This window comes from Calliphora vicina, chromosome 2 (genome assembly GCF_958450345.1).
Source record: "Calliphora vicina chromosome 2, idCalVici1.1, whole genome shotgun sequence".
NCBI classification, from domain to species: domain Eukaryota; kingdom Metazoa; phylum Arthropoda; class Insecta; order Diptera; family Calliphoridae; genus Calliphora; species Calliphora vicina.
Genome location: NC_088781.1, coordinates 60,250,100 through 60,263,250, shown reverse-complemented (window position 1 = coordinate 60,263,250; position 13,151 = coordinate 60,250,100). Strand labels below are relative to the sequence as shown.

At 31.8% G+C, this 13,151-nt stretch overlaps 1 protein-coding gene across 2 annotated transcripts in view; it reads left to right on the top strand.

Annotated features, from left to right (window-relative positions):
• The window catches only part of Wdr62 (WD repeat domain 62), a 418,865-nt gene that overhangs the window by 135,606 nt on the left and 270,108 nt on the right, over positions 1-13,151 (top strand). Inside the window, exon 1 of one of the 2 annotated variants that reach the window (XM_065499582.1) lies at positions 8,821-8,993. The exons of the other annotated variant lie outside the window; for it this stretch is intronic. The gene's annotated coding sequence lies outside the window, so the exon portion shown is untranslated. Of the gene's footprint in view, positions 1-8,820; positions 8,994-13,151 lie in introns of those variants that run through there. 2 annotated transcript variants of the gene reach the window in all.

The window sequence follows — 13,151 nt, the reverse complement described above, 5'->3', positions numbered from 1 at the left end:
AAGGATTCGATTTTTTTTCAGTTTTTGAAAAAAAAAAAATGTGATTAAATATTAAATTTAGCATTTAGTTATAGAGGAATCGTAGTCTACACCAAATTATCTTTCTAAAAGGTTCCCCCGATAATTACGTGTCTTATATTTCATATGGTATAATGATTAAATTTTAGTCAAAATTAACTATTTTCAATTTTTCTACTTGAGGTCAAAATTCAAATTTGTTTGAGTCATGTTGGTCCCAAGTTCTAATTTTCATATTCTTCATTTTCAATCTACCCCTAAACCCAGTAAAGAACTTTCCTAAAATTGTATCACCTTTAAAAATATTCCATATTCGTTTTATTGCAACAGAGCAAGAGTACAAATTATTAACATATTGCTGAAATTATTTCCAAAATTAGCATTTTTCCCTTCACTCCTCGAAATTAAAAAAAAAAAAAAAAATAAACGGAAAACCATCCTTCTCTGACACATACCAAACTGAGCTCCAAATACCTGTTCTCTGTCATACTGTCCCTCATTGGAAAAATGTTAAACCAGTTAAAAAAAAACCCAACTTAAAAATGACAAAACACTAATTCCTTGAATCATTAACCGAATAACAAAATGAATAACTTTTTACTCTAAATGGAGGTTGATAAATAAAACAAGACTAATACCGTATGTGACACATGACAAATCCACAGCCACAAGCTGTGGATTTGTGTGATCCTGAACAACAAACAACAGCGTATAATAAATGTCAACAATTTTCTCTTTCTACTCTTTTACATAAATTTGAAATGAATGTGAGTGCATGCAAAATTTCTTGCACATGATGCATGCAGCAATCACACCGCAATCACCACCAGCTCATTACCATTGACTGCCACCTGCTACACGTTGCTTGCTGCTCCATTGAAATGTGGCTAATTTAAGTGTAACAATTTATTAAAGATCCATTCCCTCAATCTTCAACCATTATGTTGGTTGCAGATGGCTGGTAAATATTTAAGAAAAAGAAAACATTGAAATGAAATATTGTAAAATTGAAATCATTTTCTAAACAAATATTGCAGCTATTTCGGTTTATTTTTTGTTTAAATTAAAGAGTTTTTTTTTTATAGACACGTTAGTTTTTCCATACAAAATCTGTTTCATATGCAAATTTGTTTATATAAAAATGCAAATTGTTTTTATTTCATTGTTTAAAAAGTTTAAAAGCATAATGAAAAAAAAGCAGAAAAGAAAATTTCACAATTTTCCTTTATTGTGTTAGGAAAGTGCAAAAAAATAAAAAAAAAAACAATTTATGGACATTTTTATTTCTTTTTATTTATTTTGTATTAGATGAGAGAAGACAATAATAATGTTGTTAATGGTATAATAAAAACACGAGCTAAATTTAATTAATGATTTATGTGGCCATTAGACCTTTTTTGGTCAAACAAAATGTTTTACAACTTCTGCTAAAACATATATTTATCATAAAAAATGGTTTTATTTCTGTTCAATACAAACTTATGAATGATCTTTATGGAAAGCATTTTAGATCATGTTTGAGATTGGAACAACTTTCAAAGCACTTTTTCCCTCCTCTTTAAACAATTACTCAGGCTTTGTATAACGTCCTTGTTGGTATATGGATATGGAAATAACTATTTGGGGACGAAATCTGTCATTTTTGCATATGACCGATCAAACTGATCCAGGCGCGGCGCTATAGGGGCTCAAAGTAGGCTACCTTCGACAAAATATTTAAATTGAAAGTCGTTTATTATACCCTACACCACCATAGTGGGGAGGGCATAATGCGTTTGTGCAGATGTTTGTAACGCCCAAAAATATTAGTCTAACACCCACCTTAAAGTATACCGATCGACTTAGAATCACTTTCTGAGTCGATTAAACGATGTCCGTCCGTCCGTCTGGTCGGCTGGCTGGCTGGCTGTCCATGTAAACCTTGTGCGCTGAGTACAGGTCGCAATTTTGAAGATATTTCGATGAAATTTGGTACATATTATTTTTTCGGCTCAAGGACCAAGCCTATTGAAACTGCCTGAAATCGGTCCATTATTTCACCTAGCCCCCATACAAATGTCCTCCCGAAATTGGACTTTATCTGTCATAAATGTTTAATTTATATATGGGGCATTTCATGTCAAGTGAACCAACTTTTGAAATCGATGTCTTCCGATCGGGATGAAATTTGCACCAAGGTTAGCTCTATTGGATAGTAACTCAGACACAATTTTTCAACAACATCGGTCGAGAACTCTCTGAGTTATAGGGGGTAAAATTTTGACAATTTGGTCAAACAGGGGTTTTTTCTTATCCATGTAACTTATTACCTATTGTTCTTAGCAAAATGTGTCCCAAATAGTATAGATAGCTATTTCTTCGATCTTTCAAAAAAAAATATTTAAAAAAAAAAATAAATAATTTTTAATATTTTTTTTCCGAAATCAAAAACTTTTTTGACTTTTTTTTAAAATGGGTGCTTTTTTTTTTTTTTTTTTTTTCTTAAAATAAAGTTTAGATATTTTCCTTGAACACCTACTTGGTCGCTTAGTGGGATGCGAGTGGGATATCTATCAAAATAAATATTTTGTAACTCAAAACATAAAATTTTTGACTTTTTTGCAAAATCAAAAACTTTGTTGACTTTTTTTTTCAAAATGGACCCTTTTTTAATCTTTTTTTTTAGGTCAAACAAAAGCTTAGATATTATCCTTGAAGACCCTTTTGGTCGCTTAGTGGGATGCGAGTGGGATATCTATCAAAATAAATATTTTTTAACTCAAGACTTACAATTTTTGACTTTTTTTTTTGCAAATACGATTTTTTTTTCAAATGGGCCCTTTTTTTAAAATTTTTTTTGTAGTCAAAAGAAAGCTTAGGTCCATTCCTTTAAGATATTTTTAGTCCCTTAGTGGGATGCGAGTGGGATATCTATCAAAATAAATATTTTGTAACGCAAGACATACAATTTTTTATTTTTTTTTTTGCAAAATCAAAATTTTTTTCCAATATGGGCCCTTTTTTAATTTTTTTTTTTGCTCAAAAGAAAGCCTAGGTCCATTCCTTTAAGATATTTTTAGTCCCTTAGTGGGATGCGAGTGGGATATCTATCAAAATAAATATTTTGTAACAATTTTTTAATTTTTTTTTGCAAAATCGAAATTTTTTTCCAATATGGGACTTTTTTTTAAAAATTTTTTTTTGCTCAAAAGAAAGATTAGGTCTTTTCCTTTAAGACCTATTTTGTCACTTAGGAAGATGTGAGTAGGATATCTATTAAAATAAAAATGTTGTAACTCAATACATTCAATTATTGACTTTTTTTTGGCAAATTCGAATTTTTTTTCAAAATGGGCCCTTTTTTAAAAATTTTTTTTTAGTCAAAAGAAAGCTTAGGTCCATTCCTTTAAGATATTTTAGGTCCCTTAGTGGGATACGAGTGGGATATCTATCAAAATAAATATTTTGTAACTCAAGATATACAATTTTTGATTTTTTGGCAAAATCAAAAACTTTTTTGACTTTTTTTTAAAATGGGCCCTTTTTGTAATTTTTTTTTTTGCTATAAAGAAAGCTTAGGCCTATTCCTTTAAGATGGTTTTGATCGCTTAGTGGGATGCGAGTGGGATATATATCAAAATAAATGTTTTGTAACTCAAGACATACAATTAAAAAAGGGCCCATATTGGAAAAAAATTTTGATTTTGCAAAAAAAAATTAAAAAATTGTATGTCTTGCGTTACAAAATATTTATTTTGATAGATATCCCACTCGCATCCCACTAAGGGACTAAAAATATCTTAAAGGAATGGACCTAAGCTTTCTTTTGACTACAAAAAAAAAAGGGCCCATTTGGAAAAAAAATCGTATTTGCAAAAAAAAAAAGTCAAAAATTGTAAGTCTTGAGTTAAAAAATATTTATTTTGATAGATATCCCACTAAGCGACCAAAAGGGTCTTCAAGGATAATATCTAAGCTTTTGTTTGACCTAAAAAAAAGATTAAAAAAGGGTCCATTTTGAAAAAAAAAGTCAACAAAGTTTTTGATTTTGCAAAAAAGTCAAAAATTTTATGTTTTGAGTTACAAAATATTTATTTTGATAGATATCCCACTCGCATCCCACTAAGCGACCAAGTAGGTGTTCAAGGAAAATATCTAAACTTTATTTTAAGAAAAAAAAAAAAAAAAAAAAAAAAGGACCCATTTTAAAAAAAAGTCAAAAAAGTTTTTGATTTCGGAAAAAAAATATTAAAAATTTTTTATTTTTTTTTTAAATATTTTTTTTCGAAAGATCGAAGAAATAGCTATCTATACTATTTGGGACACATTTTGCTAAGAACAATAGGTAATAAGTTACATGGATAAGAAAAAACCCCTGTTTGACCAAATTGTCAAAATTTTACCCCCTATAACTCAGAGAGTTCTCGACCGATGTTGTTGAAAAATTGTGTCTGAGTTACTATCCAATAGAGCTAACCTTGGTGCATCCCGATCGGAAGACATCGATTTCAAAAGTTGGTTCACTTGACATGAAATGCCCCATATGTATCTCCACAAATTCCGCTCAAAATAAGTTTTATATAGACAAAATTCATGTCACCAAATTTTGTTACGATCGGTCCATAATTAGTCATAGCTCCCATATAGACCCGCTTCCGAAAATCACTTTAACGTGAATAAATCGCTTAGAAATGTTGGTATACACACAAAATTAAACATAGTTAACTTTAATATAGACATAAATCACACGACCTAATTGCATGGTGATCGGTCCATAATTGGTCATAGCCCCCATATAAGGCCCACTTCCAAAAATCACTCAAAAATATAAATTATTGAAATTTTAAAAGAAAAATGTTTTTGCTCTTTTACTTAGTGTCGGGCTTGACCGACCATACTTCCTTACTTGTTTATTTTTGGATCCTTAATCGATATTGATCTGAAATCTTTTGTATGTTATTTGTAATTTAGTTGTCTAACTAACAAAAAAAGTTCGAGTACATTAGGTCCAAAAGTACGACCTATAATTTGAAAAGCGGACCAAGGTAATGCAAAATTTAAAAATTTTAATTTTGAAATGCCTATAACTCGGAAATTATAAGAGATAAATAGCACACGCAAGCATGTTTTTTTGAAGACCTAGCCAAAAATATTTGAAATCGAATTTGAAACAAAAAAAATTGCACGTGTTTAAAAATTCTACATGTCGCCCATAGCGCAGCCTCTGGAACATTTTAATAACATGAACTCGAATACTTCTTGCCTATGACCATGTCAAATTTTATACCGATCAGACCAGCCGTTTAGAAATGCCAGATTTATTACACTGTGCCCTGGTGTAAAATTATCCATTGAAGTTTAATCCTGTTGAAGGCAGTGTGATCCAGATCCATCGCAAACAGATACCATTATGATATCCAAGGCGCAAACAGCAGCTACCTCGATCATCACACACACCGACTAATGCCAGGCTAGAGTAATGCCAAGCATGTCCTCAATCGCCCTTGCCTTTCAATACATAAGCAATACAGTTACCAAAGTCACGGACCTATCTCATTCAGAGACACCCGGCATTATTTGGTTAACCTAGTGTCAAGAAGACTCTCGGTATTCTATTGACGTCATACTATCATATAATACACATAGTAGGATAGGATTTTATCCCATATTCTGATTGGTTCCTTATTCCCCTTTTATAGCCATTCAATATATATCCAACTGGTAACTGGTGGGGGTGGCACCACTGAGCCACATATTCCTATTCAATATAAGATATTGAGAATTGAATATCAAACAAAAATTTAGTGCCCAGAGTTTTTATCCGACTATGAGCCTCCCGCGTTGTTCAACAAAAAGATATATTTTTTAAGTTAAATTTGATTACATGAACACCTTTAACAAAAGCAAAATTCTGACCTACAATTGAATATTAATGGAGACTACATAACGACCTTCGGCTTAATCTGAATTTGGATAACTGGACGACCTTCAACTGAAGCTAAATTATGACTACATGAACGCCTTTAACTGAATCTTAATTTGGACTACATGAACACCCACAACTGTATCTAAAATGCGATTAGATAAAGATATACGATTGACTACATAAGGACCTACGATTGAAGATAAATAAAGACCACCTAATGATCTTTAACTGAAACCAAATTGATCAGAAGATCTTCAACTGAGTCTGAATTTGGACTATATGCTGACCTTCGACTGAAACTAAAGTGTGAGAACATGAAACCCTTAGACTGCATATAAATTGTAACTACATAAAGATTAGCTTTATAATGACTTTCGATTGAAGATAATTAAAGACATCATAAACCCTTCAACTGAACTAATTTTGGATTACATTCTGACCTATGATTGAAGCTAAATTGTTACTACATAAAGACCTTCAAATGAAGCAATATTAGGACTCCATGAATATCTTAATCTGAAGAAAAATTCTGCCTACATAAATCCCTTCAAATGAAGCATAATTGTGTATACTTATTGCGTCAATTTTAATGGTTCAATTATAGCTTCAATCCTAGGTCTTTATGTGGTTCAATTTTAGATTCAATCATAGGTCGTTATGTGGTTAAATTTTAGCTTCAATCTTATGTTTTTATGAGTTCAATTTTAGTTTGAATAGTAGGTCTTTTTACCGTTCAAGTTTAGCTTCAATCATAAGCCTTCATATCTGTGTTGAGTAGAGACAGTTAAAGAGTGAGTCAAAAAAACTTATACACACTATTTCAGCCAAAACTTATCCTTATTATTTTTTTAATCACGAATTCATTAATTTGCATCTGTTATTTCGGTCAAAATTATCACCGAAAAGAATATTTAAAACTTTTCAAAAAACTTCAATAGGGGCTTTCAAAATAATAGCAAAAGATCTGAAGGTTCGTCACACTGTATCAAAAGCCATTAAACGTATAAGGAAGACTTGAAGATAGGAAGAAAAAAAGATCTAACAGATATTGGTAAGGCAAAAGAAGTCTAACAACTCTTTTTAAAGCACTGAACACTTCTATCTGAAAAGCAGCTCGTAAAGTTAAATGTTTTGATTATTTTGTGCGCAGAGCTAAAGCTAATGCCGGATTGAAGTCGTATTCAAGAACAATACCGGACAAAAAACAAACAAAATTTCCTAAGGAGTTTCTTTGCAGTTGTGAAAAAAGAAGCCAATTACTTGTGACGTCAAGCACAATAAATACAGAAATATATATTACGGAGTGTCTACAAAAACGGCTTTTATCTTTCTTAAAACATCAAAGAGTGCCTTCATATTTCTGGCCCCATTTGGCATCATGCCACTATGGAAAAAGTCCCTTGAGTAGAATTCAAACAATAGTGTCAATTTTGTACCACGGGAGGCAAATTCACCCAACTGTCCTGAACTTCGGCCTGTGGGAAAGAATTGGGCTCTTGTAAAAAAGAATTAAATAAACACAGGAAAGGTAGTCCAGGACATGTCCGATTTTAAGCGTGGACCACATCGTCCAAAAAGGTAACGGATTCAACTATAAAATCTTTAATGGTAGGATTTGAGAAAAAAGTGGAAACATTTCTGTTATCTGAACGAAAATAATCCTAAGAACACATTCAATGACCACATTATTACTCTACAAAACAAGATGGGTTTCACTGCAGCCTTGAAAATCCCTTGTACCAATTTCAATTACGTTTTTTAATAACATGTCTTTGAATCAAGACAAAACTATTTTTTTAAAGATTGCCAAATTATTGTTGTAACAAATACGAATTCAATTTTAAATGTATAAGAGTAGAATGCTTCAAATTCATGATAAGTCACAAGACGATTGCTTAACAACAACCAAGTTTGAATGACTCTCATGAAGTTCGTCCTAGGGCAAATGACGACTACAATTGAATACGGAAAAGTAGCATAGCTTTGTGATTCGGGATAGTGATTCATCACCAACAGTCAATTATTTATTAATCCCTATTAAAAATCATAAAAAAACATCATAATACAAATATTTGAACGAGTTAATTTAAATTTCCTCCAGGATAACTTCTTAAGCTCGCACCGGTAAAATCATATATATAATATATATTTTATATCTGGTAATTAGCCCCTCCAACAAAAGTAGTTTGAACTCCCATCTTTAATTTTCTAAAGAACATTTTGCTTATTCACGCTTGATTTCGCATCAGTGTCTCTTTCATTTCTTAAACGTTTCTGTTTGTAAAAAAACATCATTAAAATTAAAATTTTCGCAATTTAAAATTGGTTCTGCCACATTTATTTTCATCGAGGACTGTTGTCTGTTTACACCCAAATTTGTAAGAAAACACACTAAAAAAAAATATTGAAATTATTTGTATTATTTATGCATATTTGGTATGGAATTCTTAAGTATTTTATTTGGCTTTTTTAAGCATCATTGAGTTTATATTTATTTTGTTTATTTTCAAACTCCAAACACACATTCTACGACCATATGGACACACACAATTTTGAGGTGCGAATTTTTGGTAATGAGTCATTTTTGGTGGTTGTTCACTTAAATTTATCATACAATAATATACAAATTAAGTATTATGCAAATTATATAAACAAATTCAAAAATGTTCAGTTACAAACTGACAACACATTTAGTTGCCACAAACGTGTTCTATGCTCAACACGCTCTTTTTATTAAAATTGTAGTTGTTGTTTGCGACGACAAGCGGTTGTTGTCTTTACGAAACTTTATTATCGAACATGAACCTAAACATTTTTCGGTTACACGCAAAATTGTAGCAAAAATAATAAAAAACAAACTTTTATTTTGAAACATAAAAAAATAGAATTAAAAAAAAACTAAAAATAACGACTGACTACCTAGTTGTAAAAAATTAAAATTGTTATCAAGAATAAAACAAAAATTATAAAATAAAATAAGACAATAATTGTGAGATTGTTACCACACACAATCTACATAAATTAGTGTCTTGATTAGAGCGAGTGTGTGGTTTCTGCCAGAGGTTTAAAGGTATTAAATGAATTTGAATATCATTGTCAACAAGTGCCAGCAAACAATTCCGCAGTCCTTTTTTATGTAAGTAACCGAAGTCATAATTAAAAAGGCTACAAACTAGGATGTTTCTAGCCAGCAACTGCAAACATCTTTCCAATCCTAATAAATTTATAAATTTTTGTTTACTTGAATTTTGGATTGGACGCCAAAGGCCTTCTGCAACAAAAGTCCTGATCCTAGTAGTAGTTTAAAGACAAATTTAACTTAGGTTTCATGGTCCATAATTGAATTTTGTTAAATCATTTTGCAATAATATCTTGTTTTAAAATTTGTGTTTCTGTTTTGATCGCATTCTTTTAATCCTCTACCATATCTATATATCTATCTATCATTGTATATATATATATAAAATAGTAACGTTACTGAGTTACATACTGATTCAAGATCGTCTAGCCTAAACGCCAAAATGTTAAATTTGTGATAAATTTTACCTTCTCCCTATGTAGATCCACTAAGAAGGGATTTTTGGAAATTCGAAGGTAGGGTAGTCCTAGAGGAACTGAGAGTAAAAATAATTACACTCAGGGGATGACCACTACTCATGCAAAGCATTGTGTTGGAAAAGCATTTGATTTGAATATTCCTATAATAACAGGAAACACTTAAGCGGGAAGTTTGTTCCACATCGGACAATACAGCTAAAGAACGAATCGACCACAAAGGGATGTGTTCTTGAAGAAAAACGTGTTGTACGTAAAATTCTGCGGGTATCAATAACAAGGTTCCTAATTTCATCAGAACACATTCCGGTGGTTCTGCGAATCAATAGGTTGGATACCCTACTGGCACCAATAATCACCTTCGCTTTCCACTGTACTCGGTCGTGATGCTCCAAATGAAGCTCCGGTCCATAAATGAGAGTTGTATTCCATTTTCGTTCGGATATAGGTGGTGTAAAAATAGTGAGGAGATCAGATGGAGTGAAGTAATTCCTACAGCGTTTCAGAAAGCCGAGAAACTTGAATACTTCTTTCAATACTTTAAAAATACATCACATTGTATTATCATGCCCAGAACATCAAGTACGAGTACGAGAAAGAACGAAGTATTGCGGTACCGCTGAATTTATCATGAACTCGATGAGATCCCAACAACTTGTATAGTGCGATCTCTGAGAAAGCTCGATATAAATCGTAAGAAGTTAATACCGATACCAAAAGCAATAAGTTTTGATAAAAGTGCAGCATCCCACACTCTTTCGAAGGCATTTTAAATATATAAAGCCACCACTTTTCTTTCGCCAAACCAGATAGTAGTTTACCATACTCTCCATAACTTTGGAAAGAGCAGAACAAATTTTCAGGGTTATTAGCCTCTCCCTTTTTAGAGCCCCATTTGGGCCACTATGTTTGGACTTATAGCCAGGTTCATTTTCATTTTACTACGATTGGGCGGCGAAGCGCACCGGGTTAACTATTATAACATATAAGATCAAACGCTAAACCCTGCTACATGTTCTCTCACACAAACATTATGAAATTAAAACAAAACCAACGGTAAATACGTTAAACAAAAACTACTGTTGTATTTGTTTTCATTGTTGTTTTTCTTCTCTATTTTGTCTCCATCATTATATCACATTTTCAGTAGGGTTTCTAGAAATAGATTCTAAAATCTAAGGGATTCATGAGTAATTGTGTATATTTTTTAACTGCACTCCACATCAAATGAAAATCCTGGAATTAATAAATATTATTATGAGTCAGGTATTGATAAACTAAAACAATTTAGCTTGGGAAGCATGGTGGAACATTAGTTTTTTCACGGTTGGCAACAATCGTAAAATTGTAGAAATTTCTGAATTCAATTACAATTGAATATAACCCTTCTCTGAAAGATTTTTTACGTATTTGGACAAATGCTGCTTTGTCACACATATCGACCACATAGAAATTGAAGGCAATGGACCACTCCATCAGACACTATAACCCATTTGTCTGAATTGTATTAGTGAAAATTTTAAAAAAAATTTTGAAATACCACTTAAAACATTTTAGAGTTCTATGAGGGATTTTGACAAATATGGTAAAATTATTCCATCGCATGGAATCCCACTATATGGAAAATGGTGGCAAGGGACAATGCTATCACAACATATAGGGGAGAATGCTCAATTGTATTTGTGAAAATTTTAAATGAAATTGCAATTTGATCATTTTAGAGTTATATGATGGATTTTGTCAAATATGGCCAAAACATGGAATACCACTATATGCAAAATGTAGGCAAGGGACAATACTATCACCACATATAGGAGAGAATGCTGAATGAGAAATCCATATTTATCTTCACACACATCCAGAAGAAATATATTGAAGAGTTGTCAGAGAAATGTTTGTTTACAAGCAATCGGTTAATGGACTGTCTCTGCGATTTCTTTTTAACTGACTATTTGAGGCCAACTAGTAGCTAGTTAAACAGTTAGGTACCTAATAACCGGTATGTGAATCCAATGCGGATTACTTCGGACCATCTATCAGACAATCTCATTATAATCCAAAAGGGCCAGCTTAGGACATGCATGTGTTAAAATAACTGGTCACATAGCTAGTTATGTAACTAGATGTCACCTTAAATGATGGGTAAAATCACTAGTTCGGGACTATCTCCTAGAACTGCTGGGTATTTCATAATATATGCGGTCTGGTTGGGATCGAAATGTAATAGAAATGTTTTTTTTGTATACCCTTCACCTTTCTGAGAAGGTATATATAAGTTTGTCATTCCGTTTGTAATTTCCACAATATAATTTTCCGACCATATAAAGTATATATATTTTGGATCCTTATAGATAGCGATTAAGCCATGCCCCCAAATAACTTACATACACAATTCATAGATCAATATATTCGGAATTCTTCCGGTTCGGTTGCTATTTAAAATCGAGATAATCAGTCCACAAATGGCTGAGATATAAGGAAAAAACCAGGACAACCTAGATTTTTGACCTATATCTGGATTACTAAGTCATTGATATAGACAATATGGATATCTAATGATAGAACTTCAAAGACCTTTGCAACGACGTACAAAGTTGGACTTACAATGGTCAAAATCGGAAAAAATATTTTTTAATCCGAATTTTTTTTCATCAAAAGTTTTTTTTCGCTAAATATTAAAAAAAAATTAAAAAACAAACAAAAATTTATTTTTACCAAATAATGAAAAAAAAAATACTTTGGAAAAAAATATTTAAAATTTTTATTTTGAAGTTTATTTTGGTGAAGGGTATATAAGATTCGGCACTTGTTTTTTAATAATTCGGTTTCTCGGGAGCTATTGAAGATATCGAAATTTCACAAGGTTGGAGCTGAGGTGTTTTCGAGATGATTTAAAGTTGTTTAACTTCGCAGGCGAAATGAGGGCCATCGGGTGACCCCTCAAAGTGTCTCACATTTTTTTTAAAAAATAGCCAAAATCCATTTATGATCCGAATGAGTTGAAATTTAAAATATAACTAGTCCTTGAAAAGATCTACACGCTGACTCTAGAGCGTGTGAAGAGGAGGACGAAACGCCGGAAACATTACCTGTACCAATGTCTTGACTTTAGTTGAATTAATAGACATATTGCCAAGCATGAAATATCTTCTGAATTCAAATTGGAAATCATTGAGAAACTATATCAAGTGGACTAAGTTCTTAACATAACAGACTTCTGGTTCTAGGCTTATTGATATGAGAAAGAACACGCACAACAAGTCGGGTATGGGTAATTTAGGAAATTTTGCGAATATTGAGGAACTCGCAAATTTTCCCGAGAATACAAAACCCTGCATATGGTGTGAGTTGTACGATGTGTGGTATTTGTAGCTGTGTTTTTTATGTGCTAATGTAGGTAATCTAGTTAAAGGTATAAAACAAATCAAATAAACAACCACAGCAAACAAACAAGTGGGCTTATTATAGGCAAAACTCAAAAAAAAACACGTCAAAAACAAATGACGAAAAAAATGCGCTAAAAATAAAATAATAAAACAAACAAAAAAATCAGAAAAACTTTATTCTAAAAAGCCTTTGAGGTTCTGGTTAAATTTTGCAATTTTACAAATTAATGTTTATTTAAGCAAAAAATCACTCAGTCACTACCAACCATTCTTTGGTGGTTTGTTTA